The sequence below is a fragment of the Pristis pectinata genome, chromosome 8 (genome assembly GCF_009764475.1).
Source record: "Pristis pectinata isolate sPriPec2 chromosome 8, sPriPec2.1.pri, whole genome shotgun sequence".
Lineage (NCBI taxonomy): Eukaryota > Metazoa > Chordata > Chondrichthyes > Rhinopristiformes > Pristidae > Pristis > Pristis pectinata.
In genome coordinates this window covers 7,037,393-7,048,805 of record NC_067412.1, presented here as the reverse complement: position 1 = coordinate 7,048,805, position 11,413 = coordinate 7,037,393, and positions in this window count along the sequence as shown.

Sequence of the window (11,413 nt, the reverse complement as noted above, 5' to 3'; positions counted from 1 at the left end):
GATTTAATACAGAAGTGAAGTGCAGTTGGTGTGGATTTTGGAAGGTATTTACTGAGGCGTCTAGTTCTAAAAACTTAACCAAGTGGTAGGAGGAAATATAATGAATAAGGGTGGATAAGAAGTTGGCTGGTGAATGGGTGAGTTAATGGAGGTTGCTTGTAGACTGTGCTAAGGGATAAACACCAGGTCCACTTTGTTCTGGGTAAATGACAAACAACATCTTTCATGACGTATGTCAGTGATAATAAACCTGATTCTGATTCTAAATATAGAAGACATGGCCCTGGATGTAGGAAATTTAGGCTTGACTTTTGTTTTTTATTAAGATAGGATCTTTATTAGTCACATGTACATCGAGACACACAGTGAAATGCATTTTTTGCATAGTGTTCTGGGGGCAGCCCGCAAGTGTCGCCACGCTTCCGGCGCCAACATAGCATGCCCACAGCTTCCTAACTTGTACGTCTTTGGAATTTGGGAGGAAACCGGAGCACCCAGAGGAAACCCACGCAGACATGGGGAGAACATACAAACTCCTTGCAGACAGCGGTCGGAATTGAACCCGGGTTGCTGGCGCTGTAAAGCGTTACGCTAACAGCTACACTACCTCACACAGACTGTGGATATCACCGATGATATTATTGTCTATCTGCAAATGCCACTGAATTAAGCAGACAATAAAGAATCACCCACATTGTTGTGGTCTGGAGTTGCAGATGGGCCAGGCCCAGGTAAGAATAATTGCTTTCCTTCCCTGGAGAACAGTAATGAGGCAGTAGTGAACCCATCTGCCTCACGGGTTGTTACAACAAAATAGTACAATTACTGAGATCAGCATTTTTTAATGTGACATTTCTCATCAGAAATGTCACTTATTTAAAAAAAAAATGCTGATCTCACTTTCAAGGGCTGTTCTGCACAAAACCAGACTTGGTAGGACAATCTTTGTTTATGAGTTGACTTGTAACTCTTCTTGATATTCACAACGCAGGTTCAGAGAAGAACACAGATACTTGCATTCCATCTGCATCCTGTTTTGATTGTATGAACAGCCAATTCAACATTTTCTCTCCGCTCAAGTCTCTTTCAGAGGATCATCGCAGAGCCCCTGGGTTCCTCATTGCATGTGGGAATAGAAATTGCAGTCAATTTTAGTTTACATTGGTTTGCCGTGAATTAAAGATGCACTTGCTGGGGATTGACAAGGCTATTTCCCCAGTTGCAACTTCAAAAAGAAAATCTGCCAAACGTCATTTCCCATTCATAAATCCATGTTGACTCTGCCTAATCCTGTTATCATTTTCTTACCAATAGATTCTGACAATTTCCCTACTACAGATGTCAGGCTAATTGATCTGTAATTCCCTGTTTACTCTCTCCCTCCTTTCATAAATAATGAGATTATATTTTCTAGCCTTCAATCTATTGATAACTATTTTAGAATCCGTGGAATTTTGGAAGATGAATCAGTACAGATTTCCACTATCTATATCGCTACCTCTTTCAAACCCGAATATTCAGGTCATCAGATCTTGGGGATTTATCACCTCATTAGTCTCATTAATTTCTTTTTTTTACACGAATTGTTAGTTTCTTTCAGTTCCTCATTCATTCCAGATCTGTTGTACTCCATTATTTCCAAGAGATTTTCTCTATTTTCTGTGAAGACAGAAGCAAAATATTTGTTTAACTTCTCTGCTGTGGTCTTATTCCGTCATGTAATCTCTCCTTTCTTCTGTAAGGGAACCCACATTAACTTTAGTTAATCTTTTTACCTGTCTAAGGCACAGCAGTGTAGCGGTTAGCATAACGCTTTACAGCACCAGTGACCTGGGTTCAATTACTGCCACTGTCTGTAAGGAGTTTGTACGTTCTCCCTGTGTCTGTGTGGGTTTCCTCCGGGTGATCCGGTTTCCTCCCACATTCCAAAGACGTATGGGTTAGGAAGTTGTGGGCATGCTATGTTGGTGCTGGAAGTGTGGCGACACTTGCGGGCTGTCCCCAGAACACTCTATGCAAAAAGATGCATTTCACTGTGTGTTTCGATGTACATGTGACTAATAAAGAAATCTCATTTACAGCTTTATTTATGTTTCTTGCTGGATTGCTCTCAGTCTACTTTTCCTTATCAATTTCTTGGTCTACCGTTGCTGAATTCTGAAATGTTTTCAATTTTCAGTCTTGTTTCTTTATTTGGCAATATTATTAGCTTTTCCTTTTGATCTTTAACTTTTCTTGTAAGCTGCAAATGGGCCATTTTTCCTGTTAGGTTTTTATGCTTTAAGGGGATATGTATTTTCTACAAAATGTGTTAATTCGTTAAATATTAGCGTCTTCTTGAGTACTGTTATACTTTCTAATGTAGTTTCCCAAACCACCATGGTCTCATACCTTTGCGGCTTACTTTGTTCAGTCTAACACCCTTGTTTCAGCTTGAACTAAATAACTTACAATTTTTATACTAAATTCATCACGTTAATAATCACTCGTCCCCGAAAGCTGCTTAATTACCAGATTACTAATTTCTCTCCGTACCATGCTTCTGTGCTCTCTGATTTGGTAACACCCTCCAACAATAAATGTCATTGAAGAGATCCTGAAAAAAGAGGGACACTTCCTTGATGTCAGAAGCCATTTCTCATCAAAGGCAGACGTCAATAACAAAATTCGTCATTGAATCAGAATCCGACTTCAGAATCAGATTTATTATCACTGACATATGACGTGAAATTTTTTGTTTTGCGGCAGCAGTACAGTGCAAAGACATAAAAATCTATAAATTACGGAAATAAAGTGTGTTAAAAAAAGAGTAATGAGGTCATGTTCATGGGTTCATCAACCCTTCAGAAATCTGACGGTGGAGGGGAAGAAGCTGTTTGTGAAATGTTGAGTGTGGGTCTTCAGGCTCCTGTACCTCCTCCCCGATGGTAATAATGAGAAGAGGGCATGTCCTGGGTGGTGAGGGTCCTTAATGATGGATGCCACCGCCTTGACACGCTGCCTCTTAAATATGTTCTTGATGGTGGGGAGGTTTGTGCCCGTGATGGAGCTGGCTGAATCTACAACCCTCTTCAGCCTCTTGCGATCCTGTGCATTGGAGCCTCCATACCAGGCGGTGATGCAACCAGTCAGAATGCTCTCCACTGCACATCTGTAGAAATTTGTAAGAGTTTTTGGTGACATACCGAATTTCCTCAAACTCCTAATGAAGTAGGGCCACTGCCTTCAACATGCTAGCACAGCCTTTGAGGAAGTGGTGCCTGAAGATCAACACTTCTCACCTGGTAAATGACTCATGCTCCACTGGGCAGTATGTAATTAGGATCTGGAATGCTTTGCCAGGGACAGTACTGTAGGTACATTCAGTCATGACATTCAACAGGGAGTTGGATAAGTACTTGAAAGGAAAAGATTTGCAGGGCAGCGGGGAGATAGTGAGGGAAGAGGATGAGCTGGATTGCGTGGAGCGGGATTAAACCTGACGGGCCAAATGGCTTCCTTCTGTTCTGTGATTCTGTGAAGAAGTTATGAACAAAAACAGAATGTGCAGGAAGCACTCAGCAGCACAGCTCAAGAGAAACAGAGATAATGTTTCAATCTGAAGACCCAGAAAAACTAGCTCTGTTTCTCTCTCTCCACAGATGCTGCCTGACCTGCTGAGTGTTTCAAGCATTTTCTGTTTTTGTTCCATATTTTCAGCATTTACAGTTGTTTGATCTTCACTTCATATTTACCGTGAGATTATAATACTATGAACAGCTTGGGGGTGTCCATTGTACAAAGGAAATTAAAGACTTGTACTATGGATGCATCATCAGATTTCAAAAGTAGGATTATAGCCGTGACAGGTGACATTAAGTATTGGACTAATTCCCACTAAAGCAAGAAGGTTATGATGATGTTTAATAGAATTTTTTGATATTATGAATGGTTTTGATCATAAGTGCAACGATTTTCTTTAGTTAGTGAATCAGTAACTGCTATTAATTTAAAATTGTCACCAGGGGATGAGGAGAAAGTAGGAGATATTGATTTACATGGACAACAGCAACTGCCTAAATATGTACAATGTCCTTAATGTAACAAAAGTGGAAGGAAGGAAGAGGCAAAGAGGTTGAGGAAGGAAATTGGGTGGCACAAAGGCGCAGGTAGTGGAGCAGCTGCCTCACAGTGCCAGGGACCCAGGTTCAATCCTGACCTTAGCTGCCTCTGTGAAGCTTGTATGTTTAGGGCCAGCACGGTAGTGTAGCGGTTAGTGTAACGCTATTACAGCGCTAGCGACCCGGGTTCAATTCCAACCGCTGTCTGTAAGGAGTTTGTAACTTCTCCCCGTGTCTGTGTGGGTTTCCTCCGGGTGCTCTGGTTTCCTCCCACATTCCAAAGACGTACAGGTTAGGAAGTTGTGGGCATGCTATGTTGGCGCCGGAAGCGTGGCGACACTTGCGGGCTGCTCCCAGATCACTCAACGCAAAAGATGCATTTCACTGTGTGTTTTGACGTACAAGTGACTAATAAAGATATCTTATCTTATCTTAAATTCCAGAGTTTGGGTCTTTTGTAGCTGAAGGCATAGGCATCGGTGGTGGTGTGGTTAAGACATGGGCAATGGAACTCTAGGTGGTGTAGAATGAGAGAGGCTAATCAGGTCGTTCATGAGGCAGATCACAGAGGAAGAGCTACAGGAAAAGAGCAGGACATAGAGAATGGTTTAAATATCCCTGACAAAGATCCATCTGGATAGGTTCCTGTGTAATAACTTATTTGCTCCAAACATCTTTTATTTTTAAAAAACTGCACAGACCAACAATTAATACAGGATGATTTACTGATGGAATAAATCTTTGAGAATGTGCAAAACAGTTAATGAATCATCAGCATTTAAGAGACAATCAGGATGTCTTTTTGTTTTGGAAATGAGATACTTATATTTCAAAAAAGGAGTCCATAGCTTTCACTTTGAATACTGACTATAAGATTACAGTTGAAGCATTTCACTGCAGTGTGTTATTTTAAGTTGAAGCAACATGATATAAAGAATATTTAATAAAAGCACATGATGTAATATTCTGGCCACTGTATTATTTATGGCAATGTTCTCAAATTTCCCACGACATATTAATATTTAATCTGTTAGAACAAAATTGTTATAATGCCTAGTATATTGAAAACTCGATCTATTACTGACTACCCAAATTCAATTTCAATTACTGACTACCCTAATTCAATTACAATTTTAATGATTTGCATTGTGTAGATACTTATGAAGTTGTGAACCTATTGCAAAGAGTATCCTGTTCCACAATGAACTAAAGATTACATTGATTCCATCTATGATCTTATTAGAAAGTGACATAATATTTTTGATATCATTGGAATAAAAAATACACTGGGCTGAAATCTGACTGGAGACGCATCAGAACAGAAATGAATACTTTTTTCCTCATTATTTTTCGGATGTTTCCAAGGTGTTCAAGTTTGGGTAAAACTATCCCAAAATGGTCTCAGCTTAGTCGATGAAATACTGAAGCATATTTCTGAGCTGAGATTTTGTTATGCAAATACAGGATATAGACCTATTTGCAAATCCAATTCACCTTTAGAACATGGAACGTGCACCCTTTCATGAACTGCTAGCAGCTCTTGTGGAGAACATCTCGAGATTAAACTTCCATTCAATATGATTGTGGCTGATCTGATTGTAAACTCTTCACCCCCTCGCTTATCAATAATATATCTCTTGCTACCTCAAAAATATCAACATTTCTCAAAGGGCAGTGGGGAACACCTCAACAATGGTGCCCCACAAGCTGTTTCCTCAGCCCCCTACTCTACCTATACACAACTGTGTGGCCAGATTCTGCTCTAACTCCATCTACGAGTTTGTAGATGACACCACCGTAGTAGGGTGGATTTCAGATAATGACCAGATGGAGTACTGGAAGGAGATAAAGAGCCCAGTCGCATGGTATCAGGACAACAACCTTTCTTTCAATGCCAGCAAAACTAAAAGCTTCTCATTGACTTCTGGAAGCAGAGCAGAACATATAACCCTGTATGTTGCAATGTGCTGAGATGGAGAAAGTTGAGAACTTCAGGTTCTCAGATGTAAATATCACCAATAGCTTGTCCTTGTCCAAGCATGTGGACGCCATGGCCAAGAAAGCACATCAACGCCTCTACTTCCCTCAGGAGGGTAAGGAAGCTGGCATGTTTCCTTTGACCCTCACTAAATTTTACAGATGCACCATTTAAAGCATCCTATCCAGATGAATCACAGCTTAGCATGGCAACTGCTCTACCCAAGATCACAAGAAATTGCAGAGAGTTGTGGACACAGCTCAGTCCATCATAAAAACCAGTCTCCCCTCCATGTACTCAGTCTACACTTCTCACTGCCTTGGAAAAGCAGCCAACATAATCAAAAGCCCTCCAACCCCAGACATTCTCTTTTCTCCCCCTTTCCATCAGGCAGAAGATACAAAAGCTTGAAAACACGCACCACCAGGCTCAAGGACAGCTTCTATCCCACTGTCATAAGACTCTTGAATGGATCTTTTGTACAATAAAGATGAACTCTTGACCTCACAATCTACCTCGTTATGGCCCTTGCACCTTATTGTCCACCTGCACTGCACTTTCTCTGTAACTAACTGTAACAAGATATTCTGCACTCCGTTAATGCTTTCCCTTCTACTACCTCAATGTACTTATGTTTTGAAAATGATCTAAATTTTTTTTTTAAATTTTAAATTTAAATTTTATTTACAGTGTGGTAACAGGCCCTTCCGGCCCAACGAGTCCGCGCCACCCATTTTAAAACCCAATTTAACCTACCCGTACGTCTTTGCAATGTGGGAGGAAACCGGAGCACCAGGAGGAAACCCATGCAGACGCGGGAGAACGTACAAACTCCTTACAGACAGTGACAGGAATCGAACCCTGATCGCTGGCGCTGTAATAGCGTCGCGCTAAACCACTACGCTACCGTGCCGCCCCAACCTGTATGGATGGCTTGCAAAACAAAATTTCTCACTGTATCTCGGTGCATGTGACAATAATAAACTCATTCCAATTCCAACAGAGTTCAAAGACCCTCTGCGAGGAAAAAAAATTGCCTCCCCTCTATCTTAAATGGGTGACCCTTTACTTGTTAGCAATGACGCTTAGTTTCTGGATTTTCCACATGCAGAAACATCCTCTACACACTCTGCAACTCCCTCGGGATTCTTAACCTAGTGATGAAAAAAAGAGATGGTCACATATTTGCAAGTCAGGATGGTGTATGACTTGAAAGCCACTGCTGTTTCCATGTAACTCCTTCTAGGCGTGGGAGGTCACAGTTTGAGAGGTACTCTTAAAAAGCATAGATGTAACAATGGCTCATTTTGTACATGGCACACACTGGTGGTGTTGGTAGTGAATGGGATGCCAATTAATTCAGTACCTTAGCATCTATACAAGGTATGCTTTTCATTTTTTTGTTACTGATTACTAATCTCTGTTAATGCCATGCAATAAAAATCTGTAAGTTTGGAAATATTGTAAATATAATTTAACTGCTGACAGATGATGACTTCCTGGTAACCTGGTCAATGTTTGGAAAATTGCCACAATAAAATTCAGTAATTACAAAGCGCAAATCCAATTGATCAAAGGATTAGTCAAGAAATGAATATAAACTAAATCTCTATTTCACAAATAGAGAAGGGAGAAGTGACACCCCTTCATGATGTATGAAGTCCATCGGAGAAAGGCAGCCTTCCCTCCTTGGACTCTGTCTTTACCTCTCGTTATCTTGGTGTAGCAGCCAGCATAATCAAAGACCCCACCCACCCGGGTCATTCTCTCTTCTCTCCTCTTCCATTGGGTAGAAGATACAGGTGCCTGAGGGCACGTACCGCCAGACTTAAGGGCAGCTTCTACCCCACTGTGATAAGACTATTGAATGGTTCCCTTATACAATGAGATGGACTCTGACCTCACAATCTACCTTGTTGTGACCTTGCACCTTATTGCACTGCACTTCCTCTGTAGCTGTGACACTTTACTCTGTACTGTTATTGTTTTTACCTGTACTACCTCAATGCACTCTGTACTAACTCAGTATAACTGCACTGTGTAATGAATTGACCTGTATGATTGGTTTGTAAGACAAGTTTTTCACTGTACCTCGGTACAAGTAACAATAATAAACCAATACCAAGACCAATACCATTGATGCAATCACAGGGGTAATAAAGCCATTGCCCTTTCTCTCCCCTTAGTCCGGCCCCAGGTCCCAGAATTTCTCCCGACAGCTCTCCTTATCTGCAGCACTTCCACTTCAGTATTGTCGGAAGCTCATGCTTATCTCTGAATCTTGTTCAAGGAGCCAAAGGATTAATACTACATTTTGTAAAGAAGCAGTTGTGTACAAGAATTACAGGTAAATTTAAACATTTTTTGACAGAAATAAGACGAATTTCAAGCCTAAATCCACTGTAACTTCACGGCTCACTGGAATTGAAATATTATAGACTAGGCTTGTATCTGCTGGGGTTTAGAAGAGTGAAGGGGGTGGGGGGACTTTATTGGAAAACATACAAGACCCTGAAGGTCTTCCTGTGGGAGAATCTAGAACCAGGGATCACTCCTATTAAAAAGCAAAAGAGGGTAATCCATTTAAGACAGAGATGAGTTTTTTTTATTAGTGCATCATAAATCTTTGAAACTCTTTTCCTCAAAGAGTGGTGGAAACAGAGTCTCTAAGGCAGAAGTAGATAGATTTGTGATAAAAAACAAGGGTGGGGGGGGGGGGCATGGTCGCCAGGAGTAGGCAATCATGTGGACCTGAGGTTGCAACCAGGTCACCATGATCTTTTTAAAAGGCAGAGCAGGTTCAAGAGGTCAAATGGCCTCCTCCTGCTCCTAATTAGTATGTAAGGATTGGTTGAAATGAGGAGAAAAGCTTTAGGCTGCAGGAAGGTACAGATGGTCTGATCATTTGGGCAGGAGAGTACAGGTGGTCCTGCCATTTGGCAAGGTGGCACATGGAATTCAAAGCAAAGAGGTACTGCATTTGGGTAAAATGCATCAAGCCAAGGGAATACACAATAATTGAGAGACACTGACACTTGTAGAGGAATAGAGGCACCGCAGAGTGTACAGATCCTCAAAGATTGCAGGTCAGGTAGATAAGTGGTTAAAAAGATGTACAGGATGCTTTCCTTTGAGCTGAGATGGAGAATGTAAGTGCTGGAAGATGGGATGAGGCTGGATAGCTGTTTTTCAATGGTAGCTAGACAGTGGCTTGCATAGAGCATTTAATCCTGGTCATCACATTGGATCAGAGGAGCTTTGCAAGGATGTTGCTGTATCTGGCAAACTTCAGTCATGAGGAAAGATTGATTACATAGAACATAGAACAGTACAGCACAGAGCAGGCCCTTCGGCCCACAATGTTGTGCCGACATAGCTAATCCCTCCTACCTACAGAATGCCCATAGCCCTCCATTTTCCTCTCATTCATGTGCCCATCCAAGCCCCTCTTAAAAGCCCCCAATGAATTTGCCTCCACCACCCTATCAGGCAACACATTCCAGGCATCCACCACTCTCTCAGTAAAAAATGTACCCCTCATGCCTGTTCTGAACCTACTCCCTCTCACCTTAAATGCATGCCCTCTGGTATTGGATCGCTCAATAACGGGAAAAAGATATTGCTTGTCCACCCTATGCCCCTCATAATTTTATACACTCCCAACAGATCACCCCTCAGCCTCCGCCACTCCAGAGAAAAAAGCCCAAGTTTGTCCAGCCTCTCCTGATAGCACATGCCCTCTAATCCAGGCAGCATCCTAGTAAACCTCCTCTGCACCCTCTCTAAAGCCTCAACATCCTTCCTATAGTGAGGTGACCAGAATTGCACGCAATACTCTAAATGTGGCCTAACCAGAGTTCTGTAGAGATGTATCATAACTTCTTGACTCCTATACTCAATACCTCGATTAATGAATGCAAGCATTCTATAAACCTTCTTAACCACCCTGTCTCCCTGTGTAGCCACTTTCAATGAGTCATGGACTTGCCCCCCAAGATCTCTCTGCTCTTCAACACTGTTAAGGGTCTTGCCCTTAAGAGTGTACTGCCCTTAAGATTAAGCTGGGTTTATTCTTTTAAAACAGAGAAAGCTTAGGGGCGACAACTGAGCTGTGTTAAATTACAAAGAACCTTCAAGGAGTAAATAGGTCCATTTCATTTAGCAGGGGAGCCTTAAGAGGGTAGAGATTTAAATTAATGAGTAGGAGAATTTGTAGGGCAAAGACAAAAAATGTTTTCACCCAGTGGGTGATAGGGGTCCAGACCTCACAGCCCAAAACTTTGGAGTGATGATCGAGGTAGAAATCCTCATCACATTTTAAAAAGTACAAGGATGTGGACTTGAAGACTGGTGACCTGCTCGGTTATGGACCAAGTGCGGGAAGGTGGAATTAGGCTGGGAAAAATTTTTTCAACTGATACCTTGATGCCATTAAGCTGGAAAGAGTGCAGAAAAGATTTACAAGGATGTAGCCGGGACTGGGTCATGGAGTGAAGTTTAGGACGTTGGGACTTTATTCACTGGAGTGTAGGAGAATAAGGGGTGATCTTACAGAGGTGTACAAAATCATGAGGTGCATAGATAGGGTGAATACTCTCAATCTTTTCACTAGTGTTGGAGGATCAAGGACTAGAGAGCATAGGTTTAAGGTGAGAGGGGAGAGATTTAATCGGAACCTGAGGGGCAACTTTTTCACCCAGAGGGTGGACCGTATATGGGAACGAGCTGCCAGAGGAAGTGGTTGAGGCAGGTTCATTAACAAAATTTAAAGGGCACTTGGACAGGTACATGGATAGGAAAGGTTTAGAGGGATATGGGCCAAACACAGACAAATGGGGCTAGCTTCCATGGGAATCTAGGTCGACATGGACTAGTTGGGCCAAAGGGCCTGTTTCCGTGCTGTATGACTCCTTGGTACCATCACAATGGGCTGAATGATCTCTTGTGTACTGCTGCCACAAAACAACAAAATTTCACGACATTTGTCAGTGATAATAAGCCTGATTCTGACTCTGAATTAATCTCTCACCAATGCCTACTCGGTTGATAGACTTGTTGACCCTATTTCCAACACCCTTGCAGTCCAGGTCACAACCATACTCTGCAAAGGTAAATTGTCCTCAGGACCCAGGGTTCCTTTTGCCTGACACAGGGGTGGTGAATAGACCAATGGTCAATTTTCACATCAACTTCTTGACAGTGAAGTAACAGGCCGCGTTTAACCAGAAGGAGGAGACAGGAACAAGGAGGAGAACAGTCCACAGCTCCACCAGCTCAACGCGTTCCGTAGCAACGCGTTCTCCCCATGGTAACGGTCACCTAGCGACGCCCACAA